The sequence below is a fragment of the Alosa sapidissima genome, chromosome 13 (genome assembly GCF_018492685.1).
Source record: "Alosa sapidissima isolate fAloSap1 chromosome 13, fAloSap1.pri, whole genome shotgun sequence".
Classification (NCBI taxonomy): Eukaryota; Metazoa; Chordata; class Actinopteri; order Clupeiformes; family Clupeidae; genus Alosa; species Alosa sapidissima.
Window position 1 is genome coordinate 758,577 of NC_055969.1, and position 11,903 is coordinate 770,479.

General features: G+C 39.0%; 2 long non-coding RNA genes across 2 annotated transcripts; one reads left to right on the forward strand and one right to left on the reverse strand.

The window, feature by feature from the left end:
- Positions 1-1,182: 1,182 nt before the first annotated feature.
- LOC121679655 lies at positions 1,183-7,677 on the forward strand. Its single transcript, XR_006021372.1, has 3 exons — positions 1,183-1,864; positions 6,956-7,002; positions 7,655-7,677. It is a non-coding gene; the product is annotated as an uncharacterized LOC121679655 (long non-coding RNA).
- A 2,850-nt stretch (positions 7,678-10,527) lies between these two features.
- On the reverse strand, positions 10,528-11,755 carry LOC121679663. The gene is made up of 2 exons (XR_006021380.1): positions 11,554-11,755; positions 10,528-10,691 (listed from the first exon to the last, which is right to left on the reverse strand). It is a non-coding gene; the product is annotated as an uncharacterized LOC121679663 (long non-coding RNA).
- Between the last annotated feature and the right edge of the window lie 148 nt (positions 11,756-11,903).

Here is an 11,903-nt window from a genome sequence, read left to right on the forward strand (position 1 = left end):
CAAATAAGTGTAGACAGCTTAAGGGAGAAAAGGAGGTAAAAGTGTGTGAGTGATCGAGGGGATAAACAGAAGAAATTCAGGACGTAAAGTGAATGGGATTTAGCAGATGATTTTAAGAGATGGGGCAGGAGAAGATATTAAGATAGAAAAAAGTGCATGGTTGGATGGAAAGGAAGAGATAATAAAAGATAAAGAAATTAAAAGATAGACAGACAGACAGACAGACTAACAATGGCAGAATGAAAGCTTGTTTGAGTAAAAGAGTGAGACATAGAAGTTAGGCTAACTGGAGGCTAGAATACAGACAGATGATGGATAAAGAAAGATAGATAGTATTATAGATAGGTAGTGTGATAGATTGATAGTGTGATAGATAGCATGATTGTGCGATAGATAGTGATCTGTGATTGATAGTGTTAGTGGGATAGTTAGCGTGATAGATATATTGTGATAGATACAGCGATGAAGAGAGTAATAGGCCTAGTGTTTAACAGATAGAGATAGAGAGAGAGAGTGAGTGTGTGTCTGTGTGTATGTGTGTGTGTGTGTGAGAGAGAGAGAGTTTGCACACACACACATACACAATGTGTGTGTGTGTGTGTGTGAGTGTGTGTGAGAGAGTGAGAGAGAGAGAGAAAGTGATACAGAAATGAAATGGGGAAGTTTTCAGAGCAAACAAACTTGATGATGTTGCCCAATCATCACTAATAATATAACAAATAAAAAACAATAAAATAATGTGAAACAAAACAAAAATAATGGTAATAAAATCCTATATTACAGTGTTAACGCCCCTCACCGCCACATACATAGTGATAGCCTATTTTTATGATGTTGATAATAAGTGAAATATATCTTTCTTGCTGAACAGAACACAGTGGGAGGGATAAATGATTAATAAATGTACATTTACCAAAGTAACCTTACATGTAAAATGATTTTTATTTACATTTTTGTCATTATAATGTACTAAGAGTAAATGTAAACGTTTTTTTCTGAAATCTTGGAAAATGTACTCTGAATGTATAAAAATGTATTCCATATGTAAGCACCTGTAAAATATGTTTATAGTGGTTATCACCACACTGTTTAATTGTTGTTACTACAATGACCATAATGATTTATGTTTTTGCAATATGTTGATATGGAATTCGGTACAGACCAATCAGATTTGTTTGTTCTCTGTGTTTTTATTTGAATTTTATATCGTCCAATGATAATTTATTAAATGTTTAATGCCCGCGAAATGGTGAGCTCTCTGAACATTCGAACGCCTCAGGAGAGGAGCTGAGAGTGCAGTCCCAGTCAGAGTTCAGAGGAGCGAAGTCCCGTTTTTGATAGGCTACTCCATCAATGCCATTCTGGTGTGTAGTGCTATGCCCACTGCGATCTGTATCTGTATATCACGTTTTGTCGGAGGTCTCAGGTTCACTGTTATTCTGTCCACTGCTGTGTTGAGGCAGTGTTGACATTTAGAAGCTCGCGTTTTTTGGGCTGTTGGCAAGCTAAGGCAGACGGCTAGCTAGGGGGCAGATAGCTGCTGCCGCCTTAGCTAATTCACCTCAGGGACTGGCCTGATACTTGTCGGGACTCGTTTTCTTCCTCCGGTGCTGGGCCCACCGGAGGTCGACAACCATCACGGACATCTCCTGCCGCTACACTGCTGACGTCGAGGATCCTTGTTTGAGGTCGCATCTCACTGCCGCTAGCCAACGCTGCAGGGGCGCATTCTGTTCTCTGGTGCTGGGCCCACCAGAGAGCCACCACTGGCTGCGACTGCTAACGGCTAGCTTTGAGGACGACTGAGCAGTAATCAACCCCAGGGTCGGCTGCGAGCTGATTCGCCAGGTAGGGACGGTGGATCGTGAGTAACTTGAACCCACACTTACACTGACACACACACACGTTCCCTCGCTCTCGTTTGGATCACCGGCAAGTTGGAGGGCCGTTCAGCGGTTGCTGTCCTGCCTGCAGCTCATAGAGCTGCCACTTGTGCACCACCGAGCTCCAACGGCCAGCGAAAAGGGGGGTTGGGGCTATCTTTATTTTAATAAGTATGGGGTCAATACTATATTAATGTGATTATTCTTGTGATTATATGGTATGTTGTTTGTAATGTATCGCTGATTGTTTGTTTCTTTCCACACTGGTGTCTGTTTAGCTTAAGCTAACATAGCATTATATGTTAATCTTTAACATTACCATTCCTTAACGTTCGGTTTTATCGTAACTTTACCCTTGAGTGAATTGTTCGCTCCCTGACATTTGTCAGCTTTTGGGTTGTCACGTCCACGACGTGGCTATTATCAAATAAATATTTAATTATTATATTTCTTTATATCCAGGGTGTATTGGCAAATCATTTAACTACATTCACTAGTCTGATTATTATTTTCACATTGTTATTTACATTCTGTAGAAGTGCATAATACACTAGCCTAAGGTAAGCGTAGTATTTTTACAGTGAAGGCACCGCGCTACTAAATTTGTATTTATAATTATTCATATTCATATTTACCATTTATAATCCTACTACACAGCTATACATTTATATTTATGGTATCAGGAATCTCAGCCAATTCACTATTCCACCACTGAGAATTCAGGATCCTGTCACGCCATTATTTAGTGTAACTAAGTTAAGCTTTACTGTGCTGAGTGACTAGCACTCGTTAAAAAGGGGTTACACATATAACACTAAAATAAATTGCATAGGCATATAAATCCTAAATTAAATGTAAAACCACACAAAAAAGCATTTTGTAATAGTCGCACCACATGACATTTTCAACTTGAGATCAAATTTACAGGCACAAAATTGACCACCTACTCATAACAAACTTGATTCCTCTAAAAGGTCACTATTTCATTTCTAATCAAAAAATAAATTTGAACAAATAAATTAATATTCATTGTATTGTTGAGGTCATACCACATGATGTCCAAATTTGGCAACTTCTTGCCAGCTGTTATTTAAGCTATGTTTTTCCAAATATAAGAGATAATTACAAACTTGTTTGCTGCCCCAATGGGTGCCTGGCACACTAGTTTATGAATGCAACTTAAGATCTTTGAATTCATTTTAAAATAAAAGTCTCAAAATGGCAGTTTCTTGATGGTTGCACCAGATGATATTTGATTAAGTTGACATCTTCGGACAAAGTTTGTTTGTATAATAGGATGGACATAAAAATAAAAAATGCTGTGTCATTTTCTACAGAGCTACAAAACACTTTTGAAAAAATGCTAGATAGAGCAGAACGCACATTTGAATAGATTCAGTGTAATTTTAAAGAAGTTTCCCAAACAGCAGTCATGGCCGGACAGTCGCACCACATGATATTTTGATACTTCACATAAGAGAAAAAATAAAAATACCTAAAGATTTTTCAAAAGGTAAAGTGGTTACAAATATGGGAGTGCTCCCACATATATATGGTGTGTCTGCAGGCATTCAAACCTTTTATAAACTTAAAAAATGCTGTTGGACAGAAAATCTAGACGTCACGTCATTGACCCATGTAAGCATGCATGCACATGCACAAACACACATATGGGGTCAGGCAAACACACAAGCACGCACACGCACACACACACACACACACACACACACACACACACACACACACACACACACACACACCCACACACATAAACATAAACGTGTACACGCACACATGCACACAATTCAAGAATTTCTCAGAATTATGAACAGGCAAGATGGGGTGGGGTTGTATAAAATGAATTTTACATGTGAAATCTATGAACTAATCATGTTTTGGTACTTGTTGTCTAGCAGATACCAGTGAGAATTGAGTGTGGATAATGCAATTTAGTGAGACAGTTAGAATCATATAGGCCTTTCAGCGTGATTTATTTTTGTGGAAAAAATGTGCTGGACTGGGCGGCGGTCATATTTTGTACCGCTCTGCGGTACATCTAGTTGTTATTATATTATTGATTGAATGGACATTATTATTTATTATTGCTTTCCCCCCTCGATTTCATTGTTTATTTCATTAGGCTATTGATTGATCCCTGTTTTAAGTATTATATTGTTTTGTATTTGTTAAGGGTAACCATAACCATCATCATAATGTGGTATTTTCTTATGCACTTGAAACAAAGAATAAAAATGTTTCTTTAAACGTAGTACCACTTTAAACACATCACACACTGAACAGCAAAGTAGCTTCCTGATTATGTATGAAATGTTTACAGAGTATCCTGATGTAGTAGGTCCATGTTCTCATATTTTTACAGCTGACATGAAGGCTGCAATATTACATTTCTGATTTATGATGGAGCACCCTCTCTGGTGAAAGACTAGCAAGCCTGTGGTAGAGGCATATGATTACAGACATATTGAGAGAGCCTATCAATAAGTTGTCACAGTTTTCATTTTAGACGTATTATTATGACCGCCGCGCAGCGAAGCGGCGGTCATATAGGTTTAGTCAGATTTTTTTTTGATTTTTTTCCATGTCCAAATTTCCGTCAAGGATTCCCGGGACACTGAAAGACCGGGGTAGACGAAACTTGGTGGGCATGTAACCCCACATGGATAGCATGGAACCATCGTTTTTCGTTTTGATCTGTAGCCCCCCCCCCCGCTGGACTGCACCCCCCGGAAGGAGGGTAGGGCAGACACAGTTTTCTGTGAATATCTCGAGAACCGTAAGGTTTAGGAGGACCATTTTTTTTTTTGTATGTTGATCTCAAGGGGCCATGTCAACCCATTCCATAACCACTCATTTCATGTATAGCGCCACCTAGTTAAACACAAAAAAGTAAAAATGAAGTGTTGTAATCGCAGGTATCTGTGACCTAACATAGTCAAAACTGCACGAAATTGGAAGTGAGTCATTATGACACCCTTTGAATGCACGCCAAGTTTTGTGGAATTCCGTTAATGGGGGGCCACACAATAAATTAATTTATGTTACTATACACCAACTGGCCTGTAGGTGGCTGGAGACAGTTTTCTGTGAATATCTGGAGAACCGTAGGGCCTAGGAGGTCCACCTTTTTTTTGTATGTTGGTCTTAAGGGGGCATGTCAACCCATCCCATTACCACTTATTTCATGTATAGCGCCACCTAGTTAAAAATTAAAAAGCAAAAAATTAGGTGTTTTCATCACAATGGGTGTGTTCGAAACGGGTAAAGTTGCTGCTTTTTAAGATATCTAACTGGGGAGCAAGGCAGCAAGTGCAGTTTGAAACCGAAAAAACAAATTCTGCTGCCTTTTAAGATATCTTAGAATTCCCAAATAACGGTCATTTTTGAAGGCAGCATCGATCCACACTTCATGCTCCCTCCTACCCATAATCCCTTGCGGCAACGTCTGAAACAGCTGTGAAAGGTAAACAAACATGGCGGATGACATCGGTAATGGCTGCTGAATCTGTTTAAAATGTCATTTGTGTGACCTTATTTTGCTTAGATTTGTAGATTACAGATTAGAAATAAACAATTTACTATCTGATTATACAAGGATACAAGGATACAAGGATACAAGGAAGTTTATTGTCACATGCATATAGTTACTGGAAGTAAGAAATGCAGTGAAATTATGTCTGGTGTCAGCCTATTTGTGCATTAATGGGGGGGGTAAAAAGTGCAGTAGAAGAGGGGTTTAGTAGATTAAGTGGCAAGGGCTGCATAAAAAAGGTGGGGGAGGATTGGGATTGGGTGGGGGGCACCAACAAGGAGCACCCAAGAGCAACCCAAAGAGAGATTATGCCATTGTTGTAACCATTAATAGCGTCTGGTCTGATATATCTGCAGGCCGTAAAACTAATTTATACAGTTAGCCTGCTAGCTTACGTAAGCTAATTTAGTTTAACGTCAGGCCTTTGCTAACGTCATACCGTAGTGTTAACCAAAGATTCTAGAGTGCTACGCTCATTTTTAAAAGATGCATTTAATCCAAAGTCATGTCTAGTGAGACAGCTCTCTATGTAGGGAGGGAGGCAGTAGGCAGCTGTCTCCCGTTTCGAACACACCCTATATCTCTGGCTGACATGGTCAAAACTGCACGAAATTGAAAGTGTAGGATCATTATGACACCCTCCGAATGCATGCCAAGTTTTGTGAACTTTCGTTCATGGGGGGCCTTACAATAAAATAATTTATGTGTACATTTAGTGACCGTACACTAACAAGGATTCCCGGGACACTGAAAGACCGGGATACACGAAACTTGGTGGGCATGTAACCCCACATGGATAGCATGGAACTATCGTTTTTTGTTTTGATCTGTAGCCCCCCCGCTGTACTGGACCCCCCGAAAGGAGGGTAGGGCAGACACAGTTTTCTGTGAATATCTTGAGAACCATAGGGCCTAGGATGACCAATTTTTTCCGTATGTTTGCCTCCAGGGGTCATGTTAACCCATTCCATGTGCACACATGTGCATAAACAGATACACACGCACACACATACATTCACAGTAATCATACGTATGACACATACTCACACAGTAGACATATGTACGCATACATGCACATGCACAAACACACATACGCAGGCAAACATACAAGCACGCACACACACACACACACACACACACACACACACACACATAAACATGTACACGCACACATGCACACAATTCAAGAATTTCTCAGAATTATGAACAGCAAGATGGGGGTGGGGTTGTATAAAATTATTTTTACATGTTAAATCTATGAACTAATCATGTTTTGGTACTTGTTGTCTAGCAGATACCAGTGAGAATTGAGTGTGGATAATGCAATTTAGTGAGACAGTTAGAATCATATAGGCCTTTCAGCGTGATTTATTTTTGTGGAAAAAATGTGCTGGACTGGGCGGCGGTCATATTTTGTATGGCATTTTGAATGGCATTTTTGACAATGCTGGCAATGCTGAGAACAATAAACGACCTTGTTTATCTTACTTACATTGAGTTAACTGTTTGGCTTAATCCATAGATGTGGTGGAGCACTGTTTCTTGATGACAAGAAAAAAAAAGATAGTGGTAAGTAATAAATTACACTGGATAGCTCTACTTGTCTTGTACAAATGGTGTAATGTCGCAGCAGGAAGGCTAGCCTAGCAAAAACATTTTTTATGTTAACTACCTGCCTGACGGCCCATGCTGCTTGTAACAAACTAGAACAGTTAGCGCAACTTTTTTTCCCGAACGGACGGAATATGGTTACATACTGTAATATGTTTATTAACGGGATAAGGAAGACGCAGATCTGTTCCAGAATCACTGTTTATCGCATTTAATGACATAACATTGCTATAGCTGTAATAGGTTTTGATGAAGGTGGCATAGCTTCTCTGCTATAGGCTACTAATCTACCGTGATAATCTATTTACCAAATGGGGGTTAGGAAAACCACACGATAAATTCCGTGCATCAAAGCAGACTGGAACATTCATGTCTAGCAGTATTCATGCACGCCAGCTGTTTACTGTTTTTAAAGCACGGGGTGCATCTGTCTAATTCTCAAACAGCAGAATTCTTAAATGCTATGTTAAGATACAAGTAGGCCTGGGTCAATGTATAACATTAGCTTGGGATGTTTTTACAGTAAGCATTGGTAGTTGTGAAAGCAGCTGCATCCCTTCTAAATATCAAAATATGGAAATGCTAACATATCTTTTCTTTCTCCCTCAAGGTGCTTTGCTTAAATTTCTCAGCCCTCCGGCTCTTCCTAAGGATACCTCCACTGATGAAGGTAGAGTGAATTTCTCTCGCTGAGCTGTTAATGACCATTTCCAATATGCTAACAGTGAAATGGTCAAACGTACTTCACAGGTAATCTCAGATTTTTTTTTCAATTATTTTCCCAGGTACACCATCAACTTCATCCTCCATTCATGAGGAAGAAGCTGACATTGGATTTTATGGTACGGTGGTGTTTTTGCAAATGTTCAAAACTAATGCACAGCATATATATGAAACAGCAGTAATTTTGCACTGTCAACATTTTTTATTTATATAAAGTGTGGGTGAATTTAAACTGTATGGCTATGCTGTGGTTCCTGTAGGCTTTGCGTGCGGTGGGTGGGTGGGGGCCTCCATGTCCATTTTGCTTGGGGCCCCCAAATTCCTTGAAACGGCCCTGATCTTGGGGCCACTATTATTCAACCTCTATATGCTCCCACTTGGACAAACCATCACAAACAATTTGATTTTCTATCATAGCTATGCCGCTGACACCCAACTTTACTTAGCTCTTTGGCATAATGACTATGGTCCCCTTGTATTGACAAGATTAACAACTGGATGTCTCAAAATTGTCTTTAGTTGAACAAAGAAAAGTGAAGTAATTATATTTGGTAAAAAAGAGGAAAGACTTAAGGTTGCCACTGTCCTTATTAAGGGGCTTAAAGCAAAGGATACTGTTAGAAATATTGGTGTCATAATTGACAATGATCTAAATTTAAACAGCCACATGAAAGCAATGACTAAATCAGCTTTTTACCACCACAAGTTTTTGCTAAACTTAGAGGGCCAATGTCTAAACATGAGCTAGAAAAACTTATTCATGCATTCATCTCCAGTAGGGTTGACTTAACTACTACAATGTAGCCTGGGTGTTCCCATGCTGCCTTGCGCGCGATTTGATTCACGCTGGTAAGGCAGCCTGGAGACCATGGAGCAAATTTTTGCCTGAGATAGGGGACCAATCACAGAACAGGGGGGAAAGCAAGACGATGATGAGCTATGCACAGACGCATTTGATAGACATCCGTGGCACCCAATAAACGGATCTGGGCATTTTTTTCAAATACGAGAAAATTAACGTTTGGTTCCCAGACCACGTCTCATTGAGAAGTGGTGGCGCTAGCCAGGCTAACTGCAATGGGCTTTTCACAGGCCTTCCTAAAAAGACTAACAAACAGCTTCAGATGATACAAAATGCAGCGGCTATGGGTTCTCACAAAAACTAAAAGAATTGACCACATTACTCCAATACTTCCCTGTGTGGGTACCTGATCTGCACGGGTTACCAGATCTGCATGATTACGTCACAAAATAAATAAATAAAATACATTCTGATTGGTCTATTAGCCGTTGCACTTCCAGAATTTTATTGGTCAGAATGTTGTTTGCTGTTCGATAATTCACCTGAGTTTATTGTTTTCTGTTGAAGGACCCAACGTGAAGGAACGCAAGTGTCTTTGAAATATTGAACTAGCCGGCAAGCCGCCCAATCACCCAAACACCGATAGGCTATACCTACCGTTTTTGTAATATAAACAAATGAAGGGTTCAGATGCAAAAGCCTCTAAATGCCACCTACGTCAAAAATGAGATAAAGATGGTGAGTGAATGCTCTCCTCACATAGTATACGTTAATCAAATAATTTAACTTCAAAACACACCAAATAACACTCTCTTCCTGGTCTGAAATATCGATTTCTATGCAAAAACCTATAGGAACCGGATTTTAAATGCTCATTTAAAAGAAATGTGGTCAGACGGATTTATAGGGTTTTGCATCTGAACTTTTCAAATAAAACATTAGTTGCAGTATTAAATTGCAAACTTCTAGCCTGTCAAACCTTGAAAATACAGAACTACCAGCTAGCCACCAAACATCAATGTAGCCTACTGTTACTTATAGGAACGTATTTCCAACCTTAGTGTAGACTATGTCACTTAATAGCTAGCCATCAAACATCGATGTTATGTATACATAACATCGATGTTTGATGGCTAGCTATTAAGTGACATAGAATGAATATTAAGTGACACACAATACATGTATTTCCAACCTCTTACGTGTCACTTAATATTAATTTCTATACAAACCAAGACGGCGGATTCCTAAAGAAACACAAGCACCCACACGTGTATCTAAATTAGCTATGTACCAAAAAATACATGTTACCGTGACTCAAAGAGCTGTAAATAGTGTTGAAGGCTGCGTGTAGAAATCCGCTTGGAGCTCCAGTGGAAATTTGAATTGCGAACTTCTAGTCTGTCAAACCTTGAAATACAGAACTACCCAGCTAGCCAACAAAACATGCAGTCTTACCTACTGTTTATAATTTAAAGAAAACATTTGTTGCAGTAGGCTCCAAAATTGCAAACTTCTAGCCTGTAGGCTATATACGGCTCTTCTATTTCTTATCCTGCACTGCCACCTTATCGCTTACAGCCCGACAACATTTGTCAGTGAATCGGACATTACAATTTCTGTAATATGATTTACATGCAAACTACCGGAAACATTGACGTCGTTAACCCAACCCTTGACAAAACCAAATCAGACTAAAGAAATTGACGAGCTATACGTGTGTATGTCAATGTTTTCTTAAGTTTAAACACGCCACTGTTGTAATATGAAGACATCATATTACAACAGTGGCGTGTTTAAACTTAAGAAAACATTGACATACTACCTTTGCTTCTAATTTATATACATTTCTAAAATACATAATTTCTAATATCAGCTGATTACACACATAAACAGTAAAATGAAGCTTGTCCATACATTTGGAAATCCATTACCACAAATGACCACAAAAAACAAAACAATTCCAGAGAAAACAGTGGACATGTTTATTAGTGTCTAAAGTGTTCCACAATGTGTGTTGCATCTTGTAAAGATATTCATGAGAAATCAAGTTTCAGTGTCCATGTCTGGTCGGTGCCAGTCCAAATGTAGATCACTGTCTCACTGTCCATTGAGGCCTGTCAACCTGTGAAAATAAAACGAACAATCAGTGTTTTAAACCGGTTTTAAAAACTGTGGAAGAACTTTAGCTTAAAGGTCTATAAATACCGAGAGTCTGAAATAAGTCTGAAATAAGGTTTTTGTCTCTTTAGTAGTTTATTAATCTCTGTGCAAAGAGGTCTCAGTGTTTCCTCTACGTTTATTTCAGCATGGCGGCCCACCACGGTTTAATTAATACCGCCATGGTATCAGAATCAGGGCAGACGCACAATGTAGCTGCAGTTGCTTTTTAAACTAGATGTACCGCATACCGGTACAAAATATGACCGCCGCTCAGTCCTGTACATCCGTTCTGCGAAAAAATAAATCACACTAATCAATTTGTATCCATCTTTTACTCCACCCCCCACTCTTAAAACTTTTGTGTATGCTTGTTTGGCGTGCCTGTGTGTGTGTGCGGCTGCACAGAAAGTAGCCTACTGGCGCTGCAAAGGTGAATAGATTGTAGAAAAGCCAAAAAAGTTGTAGTATTGTTATAAAACCTTTAAAATCTCTAAACAATCACAAGAAGGGCAGTTCATCACAGTTCATCCATTGCAACTGGATTGATGAAAGGTCACTTACACCTGTAGGCTACATTGTATTTGGGAAAAGCAGAAGGTATCAGCATAATGTTATATTTTTATTTATTTATTTATTTATTCATTCATTTATTAATAAACAAAAACATCTCTGTCAGTTCCATGCAGTTTTCAACAGCTATCAAAAACAAAGGTCATTTTTGGATGGATGGATTTTTTGTGAATGTTTCTTCTTCTACATAAGATTTTAGTCATCTTTAGTTCATGTGATACTTTATTGTCAATGCACAAATTAAGTAAGCTTACCAGTAGTCTGAAACGAAATGCATTGGCTTCCAGTAAGTCACAGAATTGACTTTAAAACGCTTCCATTCCATGTCATGCAATTGGGCCTACTATCATACTTTATTTCAAGACAAATTAATGAGTGTATCAATGATTGTTAATGTGTGTTTGGAGATAATTAATTTTCTAAAAGCTGAAAGGCCAAAAGTGCACGTATTCTAAGCCAAATCTACGTATGTCTGTGACAATGTAGAGCTCCATGCTGTGGTCGCCAACGTTCTAGGATACGTTGTCACAACAGTTGTCACTGCGCGTCATGGCTTTTCAATGCCTATGTTCAATGCGGCAAACTGAGCGAAACCAGGTAATGT